The sequence below is a fragment of the Azolla caroliniana genome, unplaced genomic scaffold (assembly GCF_043228905.1).
Source record: "Azolla caroliniana isolate FFs.n. ecotype wild unplaced genomic scaffold, voAzoCaro1.0.p SCAF_3, whole genome shotgun sequence".
In the NCBI taxonomy this organism is placed as follows: domain Eukaryota; kingdom Viridiplantae; phylum Streptophyta; class Polypodiopsida; order Salviniales; family Salviniaceae; genus Azolla; species Azolla caroliniana.
Window position 1 is genome coordinate 15347506 of NW_028230438.1, and position 7519 is coordinate 15355024.

Consider the following 7519-nt stretch of genomic DNA (forward strand, 5'->3'; position numbering starts at 1 on the left):
CACTGAAGAGACGAAGGGAAAGCTACGAGTTGGAAGGGAGGATTTCCTCCTCCCTGAAGAGGAGCAAATGTTTCGTGGAATGCTTGAAAGACATGGGAAGGCTTTCGCATTTTTCCCACAGGAAATCGGGTGTGTTAATCCAAGGACGGTAGAACTGATGGTGATCTTCACGGTGCCGCATGTGCCTTGGAATTTGAAACCGATACCGGTTCCGAGAGCACACCTACCAAAGTTGATCGAGCTCTTAAAGGAGAAGGTGAGGATGGGAATTCTAGAATCGTCGAACGCTCCTTATTCTAATAGGTGGTTCACGGTGCCAAAGAAGAATGGATCGTTGCGATTCATTCCAGATCTTCAACCCGTCAACAAGGTGACAATTCGGAATGCTGGAATCGGTCCGAGTGTGGATGAATTTGCTGAGGCGTTTGCGGGCCGGTCCATCTACTCCATCGGCGATCTCTACTCTGGCTACGATCAATTCTAGTTGGCGGTCGACAGTCGTGACATTACAACCATGAGAACTCCAATCGGGTTGGTGCGGATGTGTACCTTACCTCAAGGCGCAACGAACTCGGTGGCTCATATGGTGAATGCCATGAACAAGGTCTTGAAGGATTGCATCCCGGATATCATGATGTCATTCTTAGATGATATTCCGATAAAAGGATGTTCGGATGAAGAGAAGGATGAACCAAAAGATAAGGATGGATGTAGAAAGTTCGTCATGGATCATATGAAAGATTGCAAGAAGGTTCTCCAAAGGCTCGAAGATGCGAATTTGACATTTTCGGGAGAAAAATCTGGATTCGGGCAACCGGAGATCCTGGTGGTAGGTCACTTGTGTGGAGCATACGGTCGGAAGCCTTCGCCATCCAAGGTGAATGCAATCCAAGACATGAAAGAAGAATGTGTAACCCAAACGGAGGTTTGAAGGTTCCTTGGAGCATGCGCGTTTTATCATATTTGGATTCCACACTACGCCCACATTGTTGAGCCATTACATGGTCTACTAAAGAAGAAGTGGATGTTCGAATGGATGAGCGAGCATACAATTGTCATCGTCATCTGAAGGCTGAAGAAATTATTGATGGAGGCACCTGCATTACGGAAAGCGGACTATTCATACGGCAAGCCGATTTTCGTGATTGTGGATACTAGTCCAATCGGAATTGGATGGGTTATCAACCAAGAAGATGAAGATTGCAACCGATATGCAATTTGGTTTGGCGCGAAAGTGTTAATTGACAAACAAAGAAGGTATGCCCAAGTGAAGAGGGAGCTATGGGGAATCGTCTCGGCAATCAAATCTGATCATAATTACCTTATTGGAGCAGAAGTCATAATTGAGACAGATTGCCTACCAATTTTGGGTATGATATCTGGTTTTAATACACTGGATATTGCCATGTTGCGTTGGATTGCATATATCAAATCACTCAACCCGGAGATCCGTCATGTAGCTGGGAAGCGTAATGTCGTTGTAGACATGCTATCATGAGCGAGATACGACGGAGAAGAAGATCAACATTCTGATGAAGATGATGTTGGCTTGGATTTCTTTGCAAGTTCCTACGCTCGGGTGTTGACTACTTTCATAGAAGAGGAATACGAAGGCGAATTCGTGGAGATCGGGAAATACTTGAGTTCTCTCCAAAAAGATGAATCATGGTCGACGGAAGACTTCCATCAAATTCGGAAGAAGGCATACAAGTATTTCCTTAAGGATGGAGCTCTTTGGAGGCATGCAAAAAAGAAGAATGGGACTCCGATGAGAGTTGTCTGCAAGTTAGAAGACCAACAAAAACTAATGTCTGAATTTCGTGATAGTGTTTTTGCAGGCCATCGAGGAGTATGGGCTACGTTTGCGAAGCTTAAGGAGAAATATTGGTGGCCGGGCATCTACAAATATGTAGCAGCTTATGTGGAAACATGTAAGGAATGTCAGATGTTTTCGAATATTCGCCATCGAGATGGACTTCATCCGACTTACCCGTTGCCTATGCATTACAAGTGGATAGTGGACATCGTGATGATGCCAATGGGGCGATGGCAGATGAAGTATCTTGTGCTCGCGAGAGAGGATATTACCAATCAAGTTGAAGGGCGAGCATTTAGAACTAAGGAGACATCATCGATATGTTGATTCCTTCTTGAAGATGTTATTTGCAGATATGGATGCGTCGGCAAGATAGTGGCTGATAGAGGCGAGTTGGACGCCAATGAAGCTAGAGAATTCTTCTCGAGGATGGGAATCAAATTATCTCTTACCATGGCATATAATCCGGAAGAAAATGGGAAGGTGGAACGTGGACATGGACCAATTGTGAAGGCTATTGTGAAAGCTTACCATGGGAAAATAGGAGAATGGCCGCGTCTATTGCCATTTGCACTATGGGCTGATAGGACTACTCATAGCACGGTGACGGGATACATGCCATCAGAGCTCATATTCGGACAAAAGCCAATAATGCCTGTAGAACAAAGTATTATTTCATGGTTTGCATTGCCATGGCAAGATGAGATAAGTAGAGAAGATCTTCTAGCATTGAGGATTCGACAATTAGAGCGGAATTTGGAAGATATAGAGGTGGCTAAAGCGCGACTAAAGAATGCAAGGCTAAAGAACAAGAAAGACTTCGATAAACGACATCGACTTCGGCCAAGGAAAATCGTTGAAGGAGATTGGGTGCTAGTCTATGATAGTAGCCTAGATAACCAACATAGTACGGCTTGAAAATTCTCACAACGATGGTTTGGGCCATATGTGGTGAAGAAAGTGGAAGATAATGCAACATATCATTTAGTAGAACTGGATGGTACACCACTTGCCTTGCCAATTGCCGGTAAAAGAATCAAGATCTTCAAGAGAAGAGATAGAATAGAAATTGGATTCGAAGCTTTTGACGATTCAGTCTTAAGCATCGATGAAAAAGTATAGTAAACAAAAGTGGAGCCTCACCAAAATTGGCACATACCGGTGGATGTGCAGGTTTGGTGGGGGCGAATGTCGTGTGAATCTTCACACACTATGTAAAAAAATAATGAAATAATTATTATAGATTAGATTAGTAGCTTACTATAGAAAGATGGATATACTCAAGAGCTTCAAAACGTATTTTACTATAATGGAGAAATACATATCAAGTTATGTGAAAATAAAGTTTGAGAAGATAGGGAAATTAGAACTATCCCACATAGATAGGAAAGTTAAGGCCCTGGCTATATAAGCACCTTGAGCTCCCTCATTTTTCATTTGTGCTAAGAGCACTTTGGCCACTTTGTCTTGATGGATGATGGTGGCCAAATTCCCTAAAACCATAAACTAGCTGGTAAACAAATCCGAAAACCGGCCGGTACACAAATCCGGAAACCGGTCCGGTAAGCAAATCTAGAAACCGGCCGGTATGCAAATTGGAAACCGGCCGGTAAGCAAAACCGGAACCGGAACCCGCAAGCAAACCGGAACCGGAAACCGGCCGGTAAGCAAAACCAGAACCAGAACCGGCAAGCAAACCGGAACCAGAACCGGCCGGCAAGCAAAACCAGAACCGGCTGGCAAGCAAAATCGGAACCGGAACTGGCCGGTAAGAAAAATGGAACCGGCCGGCGAGGGATTCGGCGATCGGGCGGAACCGTCTACTGGACAAGGTTGGACGCGGACGGATGGAAGATTGGATCATGCAACAAACTAAAGTAGAGTGAAGAGAACTAAAGTAAAGGCCATGTGGACGCAAGCAAGGAAAGTTCGAGTGCATGCAAAAAGTAAAGGTCATGTGGACGGTCACATGCAACTAAACGAAAAAACGGTGCCAAGTACAAAACGGTGCCAACCGGCACCTATTCAGAATCGGTCTGGATCCGGATCGGCATACCGATTCCGGTCCGTCCGTCCATATTAATAAAATAATTACAACAGTTCCTGAATAAACTATTCCTTTCACACTTTGGTCTGGACATCCTTAAGCCTTCTTTGCCGGCCGGTTAACACAATAAAACGCTACAGAATATACTGCGCAAGATCGTCAATGAGAATCGGACAGATTGGGACACGAAGTTGCACAGTGCGCTCTGGGCTTACCGAACAACGTACAAAACAAGCATCCCAACAACGCCATTCCGGTTAGCATTCGGATTAGAGGTAGTCATGCCGGTCGAGTTCCAGGTACGGAGCTTACGGATCCAGATTAGGGAACGACTTAATGAAAAGGAATCGGAGGCAATTCGGTTAAAGGCTCTGTGTGAACTAGAAGAACACCGACTAGCGAGCATCATGCACCTGGAATTGGAACAACGATGACGGAAAGCGTTTGTCGATCGGCACTGGAAGGGAAACGAAAAGATGTTCGAAATTGGCAAGCCAGTAAAAGTGTTCCAAACCCGGATGGGTAAAATGCCAGGCAAACTACGGTTTAGATGGACCGGATCGTACTAGCTCACACGCGGGTTCAATGGGTCTTACCAGTTAGGGACACTTGTCGGCGAGGTGCTGGGTAAATGGGTCAACGGATTTAGACTAAAGCCATACAAAGGACCTAGGCCCAAGAACCCATTTGAACGAAGGACCAACACCGAATCGGACGCTGATAGGCCAACCAAGACGACAACCTGTGAGGAAAACGGCTACCACTAAGCCGGTAAGGAGGAGCACGAGTCGGCAACCGGGGAGAGCAAAATGACGGCAAACCGTTAAGAGGCCGGCAAGATGCGCGTTTCGGGTAAGGGTCCAGTAGGACCAAAGGCGAAGTAACCTAATAATCACATTTCAAAAAAATTAAAAAAAATTAAAAAAAATCGAATGGAATCAAAGAAATCATGGAAAGGAGGGGTGGGAACGGTCATGCAAACGAGGAGTAAAGAGGCACTTAAGGTACGAGGAGGCTATGAATAGGACATTAAACCACCGCCACATGGCACGAAATGCTATTATAGTACACGACCTACACACGCGTAAGCTCGAAAAAGGCGCCAAGATGCAGAGAGAAAAACCCCCGCGCATCGAGACCTTCTCCTTTCGCGAACCAAGGAGAACAGACGCAGACAGACGCGTGAAGATCAATCGAAGAGAGCTCGTGCACAGAGAACCCCCTCACTCAGAACTTTCTCTCTCACACTCCCTCCACCATCAAACCTCATCAACACTCTCCGGCCTCGACGCAGAGATGGACTGCCAAATACTGTCTGAAGCTGCCAAGAAATGGCTACGACAACATGGATTGGAGGGTTTCTTGACGATCATGGAGGCGGCGCCACACAAGGAGGCCAAAAATATTATCAAAGACATTGACACTGAGCTGATCACGGAGGAAGCGATCCATGCATTCACAGGCCTTCCGGAGGGGGGCATCTACACGATCGACAATCCTACCTCCGAGCAGCTCATCAAATATTTCTGTGAGTATTCTCTCGCCAGCAAGGGCTACAGGACACAGGGCGGCGAAGACATGTTATTCCGCAAAATTGCCCGTGTACTCCATGAGTTCGGCCACGTATACCCTCGACCCCCCGTTATGCCTCAGAACCAAGCAAGCTTGATTATCGCAACGTACGAAGGGGTCAAGGTGGATTGGCCGGTGCTGATCGCCGACAGATTGTGCACGGCTATTGATACCGTAAGAGGTAAGGAAGGCAAAGAAGGCCGGAAAATATGGCATGCGGCGACCCAATGGCTCACCCTATTAGCGCCACTTGTCGAGCCCGTCCAGACTAAGAAACGGGGAAGAGCAATGGATGGCACCCTGAAACCTGCTTCAAAACGGCAACAGTTGTTGGCCTCCAAGGCCACTAAGGGGAAGACGGCCGACACAGAGAAGGCGGCAAAGGAGTGCGCTAGCCGGAAGCGGGACGGACATGCACGAGGAGACATCGGCACGGCCCCAGAAGAGCCCACTCCACCGACCGGTGCAGCGAGAAACGGACACCCTGGCGGCAAGAATGAATGTCGAGACTCAAGAGGAGGAAATGGAGGAAGAGCCTACGGAGCACCTCCAACGGCAGCCGGTGAGGAGGACCGCATAATCAACCGGAAAGCGATCGGACCCACAGAAGAATGGAACGCTCGCAACCCACACTGAGAATCCCACGCCAAGGGAGGCACCGGAACCGGTTCGGATGAAATCGGTCACAGAAGTCCATGCACAACAGGCAACACCGGCAAGCCCCGCAACTCAAGAGCCGGTTATACAAATGCCAACCTCCTCAGCTGGCCAAGAACAAGCAGAACAAGTGCGGCCAGCCGAAACACAACCGGAACCTGAATGACAAAGTGGTCAACAGGCAGAGTCGGAATTGCCGCTCGACGTAGAAAGGCGGGACCAGCCACCGGCAAGTGAACCCATTAGCCAACCTGTCGTGCAGACGCAACAACAGGACACCGGCAGCCAATGGCTCCAGTGGATAGGAGAACAAATTGCCGGGGTAGTCGGATACATAGAGGCGGAAGAAAGAGCGCAAACAGAATGGTAGCTCGTCACAACCGATGAACTGGAGACAGCCCGGTCCAAAATCCGGTGCCTCAAACAAGACTTGGATCGGGTCACAGAAGACATGGCCAAAATGGCCTTAACAACAACACAGATCCAAGCACCGGTGACTCCGGTGGATGTACATACGAATAAGACCCCGGAGACAGAAACTGTTCCGGAGAAAGATGCGGCGCAAGCCCAAGAGCTTGCCGACTTAAGAGACGAACTTGCCGCACAAGAAGCATTACGGAGCCGCGAATGCGACTTGAAGGTGGCCGAAGAAGAATTAAAGAAGACTACTGAAAACCTCCGCCGGGCAGAGGAAAACCTGCGTAAAGGACATCAAGCTTACGACTAGCTAAAGGAGGAAAAAGAGAAATTGTTGCAGGAGAAAGACAAGCTGCGACGGATGGCAGAGACGGAAATCAAAAGGCTAAAGGAAGAACTCTGTCAACAGAAGGACCGGGAGGACCGCACGCGCCGGCAGATCAACCAGAGGCTGAAGCAGAAGACCGATGATTTTGATCATCTGCACCGGGACTACAAGCAGCTGGAGGCGGAGTATAAGCAACAGCATGAAAGGTTGGCCGAGCTCCGACAAGAAGTTGATAGGGCCACAACGGCACTCGCCGACGAACGAGCGGAGAATTCAAAGCTATTGGAGGAAGCGGCGATGGACCGGATGGAGCTCCACAAGCAGAACCATGAAGAAAAGGAAAGAGCGACAATGGTGTTACAGAGGTTGCAAACAACCTATCAAAGTCAATTGTCGCATTATAGGGAACAGGAGGCGGACACGGTCAGAATCATCAAGCAATTGAAAGAGGAGCGACAAGCCGCGGAGAACAAATCACGGATGGGAATCGAACGGATCCGGTGCATCCTCCGGGCATGGCTCACCAAGACCAAATGCTTGATTGACGAAAGCTCTGTGCAATGGTGGACGAAATGGGCGCAGAATACGACGGAACTCCAATTGCTCAGGGCGGACGTGGAAAACCAGCGGAAGGAAGGTGACGACTGTTATACGCTGACATCGGAGGACTTCACCACCATAA